Consider the following 12,307-nt stretch of genomic DNA (forward strand, 5'->3'; position numbering starts at 1 on the left):
CTGCTTTCCTCATGATTGGTGGTTGCAAGAAAGTGACCTGGAGACCAGGTGCAAGCCTGCAGGTTAATTTTAGTTTTACCTTAGGTCAGATTCTCTAAGATGCAGCCTGAATCCAAGATGGAGGTGGTCTGGTCTCTCAGCCTGACATACCACCACCACCACCACCACCACCACCACCACCACCACCACCACCACCACCACCACCACCACCACCACCACCACCACCACATCACCACCATCACCACCACCCATCACCACCATCACCACCATCACTACCACCACCACCACCACCACCACCACCACCACCACCACCACCACCACCACCACCATCACACCACCACCACCACCACCACCACCACCCACCACCACCACCACCACAACAACAACAAAAACAACAACAACAACTTTCTATCATTTCCTCTCATAATGTTTTCTGGGAATAAGAAACAGCCATCTCATAAAGCCTACTTTCATTTTCCTTATTAACATATATCCTTCTAATTGCTTTATGCCTGTCTCTCAGAGATTGACCAGCTTCTGCCAGAAAGAGAATGAACACTCAGGCTGATTCATTTGATCAGGGAGAAGCCTGGGGGAGCTGGTCCATGAGAGAGGAGATGCTTGTAAGACAGGCTCCTGGGGCCAATTTAGAGGGCTGCGGTAAAATTCTGGCAGGCGGTATGTCCAAAGCTCCATCTTCAGGACCATTTGTATGAGCAAAGAAGCTGGAGGAGTGGAGAGGGGAATGCTAGAGGATACTGCAGTATATCCCAGAGTAGGATGACCTTTCCCAGAAAAGTCTTACATAGGAACAGTCCCTTTAAGGTTGGCCTGGATAGCAATGGGCCCAGGGCATTGCAGGATATTTGATCACACTATGAACCCTGAGATTGTATTATTTACTGGAAAAACCTGCTTCTAATTGTGTTGTAGCTCAGCCCTAATCTTTAATCCAAGAGCTTTCTGTTTATTGTAAATGGGATTAAATAAAGTCAACCATAGGTCATGAGTCGGAGCTGACAACCAGTTGACTGGGAGTGAACACAGGAGAAAACCATAGGACGTAAGAGGAAATCAGGAGGATGGATAGAGAGACGCACAGGAAGTAGACGGGAGGGACATTCAGTTTGAAGGGTTTGTTTTGTTTTGTTTTTTGTTCTTGTTTTTGTTTTTGTTTTTCAGCCAATGTGGGGAAGAAAAGTTTCCTTTTGGGATATTGGCTATGGAGGAAGGTCAGCTGGGTGCTTTCTCAGACTGAGTTAGCTGGCTTTTACAGGAACATCTCACTACTAACTCTTCATCGATAAAATTGAATGATTGAAACTTCACTTTTTAAAAAATCAACACTGGGGTCCGCTATCAGGCACACTGACAGCTGTTGAAGTGGATAGACTCGGTGTGAGGCACTCCCAGATCTTTTCTAGACAGGGAGGAAGAAATTTAACCTTTATTTGATTTTACTAGATTAAAACAACAGTGGGTCTATTGATCTTGGTGGCAGCTAAACTCTGCAATGTTCAACTGATCTAAGGTCATGATGTCTTATCATATGGCCAGCACTTTTCTTACCAAGAAGAAAATCATTAATGGGAGATGGCTAAGTCAGATCTCCTACAGTTTTGAGCCTAATTCCAGGGAGTTTGAACCATTAAAGAAAAACAGCAGTCACTTTATTCTTCAGTTCTACGTTCCTGCATGGTGTTTAAGGCCATGGTGGTAGCTGAAATTAATCCCTTTTATTTAATTTAACCTTTTTCTTTTTTTCCTGCCATAGTCATTTGAAGGTTTTGTTCTCAGGGATCATTGAGAGGAACCTCTGGCTCCTCTCGCCTTCCCTTTACCAGTTTCGTCTGTGTGAGGGAATTCAAAGGTCTTACATCAAAGTGGCTTCATTTTAAATCATGGAAGTTCTCCTCTGTGTTGACCCTTCTCTTTGTAGACCCAATATTGGTCAGAGCTCACATGGTGCTGTCTCCATGGATTCCTTGAACAAGAGGAGAGATGAGTCCCTGCAGTAACAATGTTTTTAAAGATGCCTCACAGGCCCCTGGGATCCACTTGGCCTTGGACAGTGAGGGAGAATTACTTTCTACTATACTCCCTCTGAGTATATTAACATAGCCTCCAAGTATGGATATTGAACACACATAAGTAAGGTCAGTTATACCAATCTGATACTTTTACTTTTAACTACAGTGTAATATTTAGATAAATCTTAGGCAAAAACAGAGCATTTAAGTTTTGATCAGACAAACAGTTTTGTTCTTTAATCTAAGCCTTATAGTTATTATGGAAGTAAGCCAAGAACTCTATTGATTTAAGCAGTGGTTTCACATCAGTGTACTGAACTTTTACCTTTTACATACCTTATATAACTTTCTCAGACCCTTTTTACTTGCTTAAACTTTATAGCTTTCTTGTTCAGCTTGGAAAAGTATCCGATAATCTTATGAAACATAATAGCATTAATGCCATGTTAATAAAAGAAGTTGAAGCCACCCACATACATATAAATTAATAGTATCTGTGTACACACTGTTAAACTGTAACTCTATGAAACTGAATAGGAGACTCCCCACTGAGTCCAGTGACAACTGGCTGGACCCAAAGCATCTGTCCTCCTAATAAACTTATCTAGTTGCCCAGATGAATCTTATCTATTGCCCCATGCATTGCAAAGAAGACTTGAGAAACTTGCCTTTAGACTCTAAACTTCATAAGTTCATGGGTGAGTGGCAGTGAGCACTCATGGTCAAGGGGGATCACAGTATCTGTTACCAAGGGATACATGCCAAAGCGGTGCTGTTAGGATATGACTAAAATAGAACTAAGTTCCCTCCTGTGTAATCTTCATAAACTATTCAAAAAATGCTTTTTGTCAGGGTAGTGAAGTAAATGAATGATTATTTCTATGTAAACACATAACAATAGAAAAGTACAAGTAATATTAAGAAAAACAACTGCTGCTGTTTTGAAATCTGGAGTGCTAGAAGCCTGTGTGTTTATAACTTATTGGAAAGGACACCTAGTTTTTTTTAAACTCACTATTCTATTCTGGGTCTCATGCAAATTACCCTGAGGAATCTGAAGGTAACAGTGTAAGAGATGATGAAAGGCATGCTTCTGGCTGGTTGTCAAGCGACCAAAGGCAGAAGTTACTGGCATACACTCCCTTATTTTGTACACAGAGTGGGTGTAGGTGTTTAACTGTGTTTCTATTGGTTACATTCTCTTCCAATAGCAGAAAAGAAAGTGTTATTTTCCCAGCTAATTAGCATATTCTGGGAAAGGAACCAACAATGTTTCATTCTCTGCTGGTGTCAAATGTAGACTTAAACCCCAAGGATTTTCAGGACCCTGGGTTCAAAAGGACGACAGGAAAAGTTTTTTAAAGTTTAAACAAATGAATAACACCAAATGCTGTATATGTTCTGCTATGAGAAGTATTCAAGTTCTCTCCCTCCCTCTTTCCCTCCTTCCCTCTATGGAAAAAAATTCAGATTTTTGCCTTAAGCCCCTCTTTCCATCCATTTTCTGGAATTACAGGTATATTCTGTAAAGGTGGCAAGAGATCTATTTCCTGAAGGTACCTTAATATGAAGAAAATTAGGATCCTCAGGCATACTTCTGTGGTGAAACTAGACAACACTCAGCTGAAGCCAAAGGGCAATAGCATGGTTGCTCCCTGCCTCTGTCTACCTTGGAATGGCAATATAGGAAGACACAGGGAACTGTAACCTGGGAGGAAGACAGAGTTCTAAGGAGAGTAGAAGGAAGGAGACAAAATGGTTACCAGCTTGCCATCACTGGAAACGTATCTTAAAATGAATTTCAGGGTAAGTAGCAAAGAAATGTATCTCTTTTCTGGCAGTGAGTGACATATTTCCTCTTTCTCTGTCATTTCTTTCCGTGGTTTCCCCCTCTCCTACCAACAGTTAATCCCGGACTCACTGACATAGTTTTCATCTGACAACATTGCCTTACAAAACTTCACCAAGTCTCCTTTGCCAAAAGGGAAAAAAAAGTAATTCTCAACTACTAAGGCTAGTACCACTGCCAGGACCAGGAGACTCCACTGCTCATTTCCCCTTAAACAAGAAGACAGAAATCCACAGAAGAAATGGGGCTTTTGTGTGTACAGCTGTGGATCAAACCTGAGGCCTTGTGCAGGCGAGATGTGTCCACTGAGTCATGTCCACCTCTAAACAGAGATGCAGATTTTTGTTCAAGCCCTGCCCTGAGGAAATTCAAGAATTTTTGAAATGTCTACTCCATTTTTTTTTTTTCAAACCTTTTCATGGGCAGATCTTGGCACTCACCAATCTTTGGTCCCACTACTTCTCTAAATGGTTCCTTTCTCAATTCAAAGCTCTGTCTCTCCAAACCTGCCAGGAAGTTCTTTCCTCTTTGTTACCTTTCTAGGAAACAATCCATATTTTCTGCTTAAGTCCGTCTGTCCCGCCCCTGCCCCCATCATAAAGAAAGGATTAAAGTGAAGGTTGCTATTCTGTTACTGTTTGCTTGTGTTTTAAAAAGGAACCAGGATAAAGAATAGTGTTGTTTACTACAAACAGAAGTAACAGTTGCTAACTGTCTTAGTTGAGTTTCTCAGGAGAAAAGAAAAGAGATTAAAGGATTATTAGGAGACATATCAATAAACTTAGCACCTGGGAGGCTGAATTAAAATCTCAAACTTGAGACCTTATCTCAAACATGGGAAAGGGATTAATGATTAACAGGGTTATTACAAACTCTATAGGGAAGATTAGTATCCCTCTGGGCGTGTTCAAGCTCCTAGGGGCTCCATCCTTAGGAAAAGTCCATAGTTTCCCCCCTATAGAAGCTCAACTGTCCCTGGTTCCTAAGTTAGGGGTGGGGACTCAATTTCCTCCCTCTCCCCTCTATTCTAGAGTGTTGGCTGCTTGATCTTATGCAGAACTTTCCAGGCAGCCACAGTTGTTGTGAGTTCCTATAGGCAGTGGTCTTGTCATGTCTAGAAAATGTTGTTTCCCGCTAGTCCTCCCTGGCCTCTGGGTTTTATAATATCTACACCCTCTCTTTTGAGATAGTGCCTGAGCCTTGGCTTGGTAGGTTATAGAAGTGTTCCATTTTTGACTGAACATCTAATAGACACCTATTCCCTGCATTTTGATCAGTTATGAGTTTCTGCATTAACCTGTCTACTGCACAAGAAGATTCTCTAGTAAGATAACAACAAAAAGGCTGTATGAAGTATGGTGATATGAGTTTAGAGAAGACTTTGATACTATGTCATTTTAGCAAAATAATGATAGTAGCTTTCACCCCTGGGATCTTGGGAGATCCCCAATCATGGATTTTGGCCAGGTTTATAGTAATAGACATATATTTCCTCTTAGGGAATGGTCCTTAAGTCCAATAAGAAAGTGACTGGTTACTTCCATAACATTTGTGCTACTACTGCACCCATGGGCATATATCTAGCCACAGTAATCATTATGAAGGGCCAGGTGACCTTAGTCAAAAGGGAACAGAAAATATCCCTTTAAAACAATGCCCTGTAATACCCAGGAGTGTTTAGGTGAGAGCCATTTTTCATCTTTCTGTTATTGTCTTTGTGGTGGTTTGAATAGATATGGCCCTGATAGACTTGTGCGTTTGAATGCTTGTCCAATAGGGAGTGGCCTTACTGGAGTAGGTGTGGTCTTGTTGGAGGAAGCGTGTCACTTTAGAGGTGGGCTTTGAAGTCCTATACTAGGCCTAGTATGTCAGTCACTTCCTGTTGCCTGCCAATCTGGATGTAGAACTCTCGGGTCCTTTTCCAGCACCATGCCTGCCTGCATGCCACTGGTGATGTTTCCGACCATAATGAGAAGGACTACACCTCAGAACTGTAAGCCAGTCTCAATTAATTAATGTTTTTCCTTATCAGAGTTGTAGTGGTCATGGTGTCTCCTATGAGCAATAAAACCCTAACTAAAACAATCAGTATGGTTCTGGGCTTCACAGAAGAAATCCTCTGTCTCCTCTACAATGTTTCAGAACTGTTTCAGAGAAACAGCGGAAAGATGCTCTGCCAGCACCTTCCTCTTCCACTTGCTTGAAGACTGCAGTCACCCTAGCAGGTTCTGCCACTGTCCAAGCCGGCCTCCTCTCAACTCTTCTGCCCTGCCTAGGTCCAAAGCACACATCCCAAAACCTACAGTGAACTCCGATAATCCCCCAAATCCTCTGTCCGCACTTAAACTTCCAACACCTTAAAGATGGTAGATAGACAAGACATGATGGCATACACTCTTAAACCTCAGAACATAGAGGGGAGAAACAGGAGGCAAATCATTTGATTAATGGCTTACAGGTTCAGAGGGCCAGAGTCCATGATTCAGAGCAAAGGCATGTGTCTTAGGGTTTTACTGCTGTGAAGAGACACCATGACCAAGGGAACTTTTAGAAGGACAACATTTAATTGGGGCTGGCTTACAGGTTGAGAGGGTCAGTCCATTATCACCAATTCTGGAACAAGGCAGCATCCAGTCAGGTGTGGTTCAGGAGGAGCTGAGAGTCATACATCTGAAGGCTGCTAGCAGAATACTCACTTCCAGGCAGCTAGGGTGAGGGTGTTAAGTCCATGCCCAGAGTGACACAACTACTCCAACAAGGCCACACCTCCTAATAGTGCTACTCCCTGGGCCAAGCGTATATAAACCATTACAGCATGGTTGCAGCAGTAGCTGAGGGTTTACATCTTGATCTTCTAAAAGGAGACCAGGAGCGAGCAAGCCCTGGGAATGACACCAGTGTTTAGAAAACACAAAGCTTGCCCCCAGTAGCACATTTCTTGTAATAAAATCATACTCCTATCCAAACAGGTTCACCAAATAGGGACCAACTATTCAAACATGAACACAGAGAACCATTTCATTCAAACCACCATGATATATATGAATAAATACATTGATATAGCATGTGTGTATATAATTTCAAGGATGATCACTTTTCGTTGAATAGCCAATTAGATAATTAACCCTGGGAGAGGCTAATCTCCCTGTCTCAGTCGTCATTAGTTGCCTGTTGTTCTTTGTCTAGGGGTAGAGCCCTGTGACATTTTCCCTTTCCTTGTAACACGTCTATTGACATTATAATTGGTCAGGTCTTGTTTAGGGCAGCCTAAACAAACAAGAGGTGTTATGGAGTTTACTTCCTTGTCACTTTTAGGAGATATAATTTCACAGCAAACCTCTTAGTCATCTGGCTTTTGCTAACTTTCCACCCCCTCTGCTGTGATGTTCTCTGAGCCACAGATTCAGGAGTTGTGGTGCTGATGCATCCATTGAGGCTGGGCTCCACATAATTTGGTGATCTCTGCCTTATGACCTATTGTTGCAGTGGTTTCAATGAGAATGGTCCTCATAGGCTTATGCATTTAAGTATTTTGTCCCTACTGGGTGGAACTTCTTTGGAGAGGATTAGAAGATATAGCCTTCTTGGAGGAGTTAGGTAAGCTTTGGACCCATGCTAGGCTCAGTCTCTCTCTCTCTCTCTCTCTCTCTCTCTCTCTCTCTCTCTCTCTCTCTCTCTCTCTCTCTCTCTCTCCGCCCCCAACTTGTGGGTCAGTATGTTAGCTAGGGCTCCAGAGCCATGTCTGCCTTCCTGTTGCCATGGGCCCTATTGTGATAGCCATGGTCTCACACTCTGAAACTACAAGAAAGCTCAGAGTTAAATACTTTCTTTTAGAAGTTGCCTTAGTTGCGGTGTCTCTTCAAAGCAATAGAGAATGTTTTTCACAGTCTCTGTTTTCTATAGAGAGAAACTTCTTTGATGAAGGGTGAGACATACTCATTGTTGGGTATAAGGTCAAGTCTTAGAATGAGGCCAGGAATTTTATTAGTTTAATGAAGTGATAATAATAGTCTCTCTTTTTTATTGGGTATTTTATTTATTTACATTTCAAATATTATCCCCTTTCCTGGCTTCCCCTCAGCAAACGCCCCTTCCCTCCCCTTCTACATCTATGACTGTGTTCCCCCATCCACCTACCCACTCCTGCCTCTCTGCCCTAGCATTCTCCTACCCTGGGGCACCAAGAGTAAGCTCTCCTCTAACTCTTCTAACTCACCAGCCTCCTCAGGAAGTTGTTAGGTTTTTCCTTTCTTTTTAATTAATTTATTTATTCTTCTCTCATATATCACATTCCAGCCACAGTTTCCCTTTCTCCTCCCCTCCCAGTCTCTTCCCCCTTCCCTCTCTCCCCATCTACTCTACCTCTCTATTTTCTTTCAGAAAGGATCAGGCCTCTCAGGGATATCAACCAAATGTGATGTATCAAGTTGCAGAAGACCAGGCACTTCCCCTCACATTAAAGCTGTCAAGGCAACCCAACTGAAGTGCAAAGGGGCCCCAAAGGTCAGGCGAAGGAGTTGAAGATGACTCTCATCACCCAGCAGAAGATCAAGGTACACAACCGTAACCTAAATGCAAAAGGCCTAGCTTAGACCCATGCAGGATCCCTGGTTGTTGGTTCAGTGTCTGTGAGCACCTATGAGCCCAGGTAGGTTGATTTTTTGGTTTTTCTTGTGGCATCCTTGATCCTACTGGCTCTTACAATCCTTCTTTCCCTCTTCTGTAGGATTCTCCAAGCTCTGAGATGGCTGGATTTTAGTATTAGTCATGATTTCCCTCCTATGCAGTGAGCTTCAGTTTAGTTCAAGAAGTGTTGGTTTCTGTCAAGCTCTGAGGACCACCACTGCACTTTAGAAATAGATTTCTATGCTGGTCACCATTGCGGCTCATTGGCATCACAGAAAGATAAGGCTGTCGGTGCTTCCCTCCTTGTCAACTTACACAGTTCTTCCGGGATCTATAAAAGCTAATCCTCAGCTGGGTATGGTGGCACTTACATGTCATCCCAGCCCTTGGAAGGAAAAGGCAGGGATCTGTCTTTGTAAGTTCAAGCCTTGCCCAGACTACAGAGCAAGTTCCAGAATAGCCAGGGTTGTCACACAAAGAATCTCTGTCTCAGAAGGATAAAAAAAAAGACAGGCTAATCCTCATGAAGCTTTCAGGCTAGATAAGATAACATTCTATTGTTCCTGTGTCCTAAGTATATGGGATCTTTAGCAATAGGGACTCACCTTTAATCTTTGTGAGGCAACCATATCAATGGCAACTACCTACATTGTTCTGGGAGTCACTTGGACAAACAACTCAAACAGAAATTTCTCAAGTCTGGTACTGGATTTTTGTTAGACTATTCTTTGTCAGCCCCAAGTGGCATAACTTCACCTAAGATGTGTGCATATGTGTGCATGTGTGTGCATGCACACACACACACACACACACACACACACACACACTATTATGGTTTATTACCGTGCTTTATATATTGGATGACACGACGTATAATTGCTGCTGATAAACCTCAGATCCACGAAGCTTTCTAGAGGTAGAGGCAAGAACCCAATCCTTTCTTTCTGCAGAAGTATTTTAAAAACTAAAATTCTGGGGGTTGAGGAGCTGATTCAGTGGGTCAAACATTTGCTGAGTAAGCATGAGAACTTGGCTTAAAATGCCAAATTCCTGTGTAAAAAGCTGAGTGTGGCTACATACCTGTAAAGTCAGCACGATGGAGGACAGAGACAGGAAGATTAGAGGGGCTTGTTAGTTAGTCAATCTAGCTCTAAATTGTGTGAGAACAAGGCAGAGAGTACTCAAAAGAACAAGGCAAAGACTGATGTGGCAGGTCACCTGATGTCTTCCTCTGATTCACTCACACATGCACACTCAAGCTTGTAGCACACACTTACATCCCCATGCACACACAGGTGCATACACACACACACACACACACACACACACACACACACACACTCAATTCCTGCAGGCATCCGCATTTCTTTATTCCAACACTGCTCTTTTCAGTCAGTTTTCAAAGTCTTGACTTCTCTAATTTTTTTCTCACCTGCCCCATTATTCTTCTGTTCCTATTTAAATGCAAAGGCAGGTTTTGAATGGCATTAACAGATACTGCATTTTTGTGTTCTTTCTGCTTTCCCCTCACATGGTAAATTTTTTCACTCGGTTACCTTGAGTAATTATTAGTGGAGTCACCACTGTGCTAGATTTTGACAGGGCCTTGGAAACACTGAAACTTTAGGAACAGTTTCTGCTGCTGACATTTCACTGTGTTAGCAATCTCTATGCACACATTTATGTTATGACTGCAAACTTCTTAAAGCTTCCCATGGGCTAAAACAGTGTGTACATTGTTCATTACGTGAGTTTTAAACTGGCTTGAAAAATTCGTCTGGAGCCTCTGTTTTCTCTTCTGCCTTGTCTATATCCTGAGTTGTGGTTACACAAGTTCCATTTTTGACATTTAATCTCTCTAAGCACAAAATTATAATTAAGATTTTCATTGGCATGAACTTCAACTTTTAAAAACAGGCAAATCTTCATTTCATAAAATAGAATAAATATTGAGTGAACCAAATCGACCAGGTTGTTTTGCAGACCGATAAAGGCTGAGAAAAAAAAGAAACAAAGAACAAAGAGCTAATTGACCAAAGTTACTTTCCTTGTAAAATGTGGAGACAGAAAAGAGGGACAGAACAATAGCCAAATAACTGAGCTTACATCAGGTTGTCCTGTAAGGACTAAGTCAGACTGAACTTCTTTATCATGTCAACTAAAACCGATTCCCACTCTTTCTGTGCTGTCACTCCATAAGGAGGAAGCCATGCTCAGCTCGAGCGCCAAGATTGTGAAGCCCCATGGCGAGAAGCAGGATGAGCTTGAGTCTGGCATTTCTCAGGCGCTGCTGGAGCTGGAGATCAACTCAGATCTCAGGCTGCGAGAACTCAACATCATCATGGCCAAGGAAATTGAAGTTGGTGGTCCAAAAGCTATATTAACTTTTTGTATCAGTTCCTCGGCTGAAATCTTTCCAGAAAATCCAAGTCGGGCTAGTTCGTGAATTGGAGAAGAAGTTCAGTATGAAGCGTGTAGATTTCATTGCTCAGAGGAGGATTCTGCCCGAGTCAACACGGAAAAAGCCGTATGGAAAATAAGCAAAAGCGCCACAGAAGCCGCAACCCAACGCCATCCTTGAGGGCGTGGTCTTCCCGAGTGAAATTGTGAGTAAGAAGACCCGTGTGAAACTGAATCAAAGCACAGCACTACAACATGGAGCACAAGGCTGAAACTTTTTCTGGTGTGTACAAGAAGCTCACAGGTAAGGATGTTAATTTTGAATTCCCAGAGTTTCAGTTGTAAAGCAAATGACTGAATAAAGTGTCATTCATAGTAAACAAAACAAAACAAAACAAAACAAAACAAAACAAAACACCCCAACTGATTCCCACGGGAAAGTTGTTCTCCAGATTCTGATGACAACTTGACATCAATTTTACAGCATGCTCCAATAGCCTGGGTGTCTGCATTGTGATTTTTTTGACTATTAGACCCCAAACAATGGCATAGTATCACAGCCAAGTTAGGAAAGATTGCTCAACAAAGTAGAGCTGGATTTTTGTATTCTTGCTTCTCCATCTGTGGATAGAAAATATTAAGAAAAAATATGTTTGTACCGAAGATGTAAAGGTCTCTCTTTTTAAAAATAAAACATCATTGCCAAATTAACATATTATAAAAAATCAAGGACATTTATTTACATGGTATTTCGTGTCACAAACAATTGAGGTGGTTTACGGCATATGAAAAATACATAGTTATATACATTGTATATAAAGGATCTGAACATTCACAGAATTCGGTATTTTGGGGGGATATTGTCTTTGTAAATCATGTCTCTGAAAAGGGACTTACATTCATATATAAGTATATGCAAATTATATCTATCTATATTTAAAAAGTCTTTTCATCTCAACAATTAAGCTCCAAATATCCAATTTAGAAATGAATAAAGGTTCTGAATAATTCTTCAGATTGAGATAAAGAATTTCCAACAAGCATATAAAAAGATACTCAATAGCATTAGCATTAGACAAATACAAATACAATTCTACACTAACACCTACTAGAATGGCTACAATAATAACACAGCAAAGTTGGCTGGGGGAGAGCAGTAGAAACGCTAAGGGAAATGGTACTTACCTCAAGTACTTTGTACCACTGGGCCAGAGCAGGATGGTGTGGAGTGTAGAGGCCTTAGCAAATTACCATAAAAAAGATTTCCTGGGGGTTGGGGATTTAGCTCAGTGGTAGAGCACTTGCCTAGCAAGCCCAAGGCCCTGGGCTCGGTCCCCAGCTCTGGAAAAAAGAAAAAAGAAAAAAGAAAAAAAAAAGATTTCCTCATGGAGCAGAACTGCCC

General features: G+C 41.8%; 1 pseudogene; it reads left to right on the forward strand.

The window, feature by feature from the left end:
* The first annotated feature begins 10,714 nt into the window (after positions 1–10,714).
* Positions 10,715–11,289, forward strand: LOC116902799 (annotated as a pseudogene).
* Positions 11,290–12,307: the final 1,018 nt, after the last annotated feature.

This window comes from Rattus rattus, chromosome 6 (genome assembly GCF_011064425.1).
Source record: "Rattus rattus isolate New Zealand chromosome 6, Rrattus_CSIRO_v1, whole genome shotgun sequence".
NCBI classification, from domain to species: Eukaryota; Metazoa; Chordata; class Mammalia; order Rodentia; family Muridae; genus Rattus; species Rattus rattus.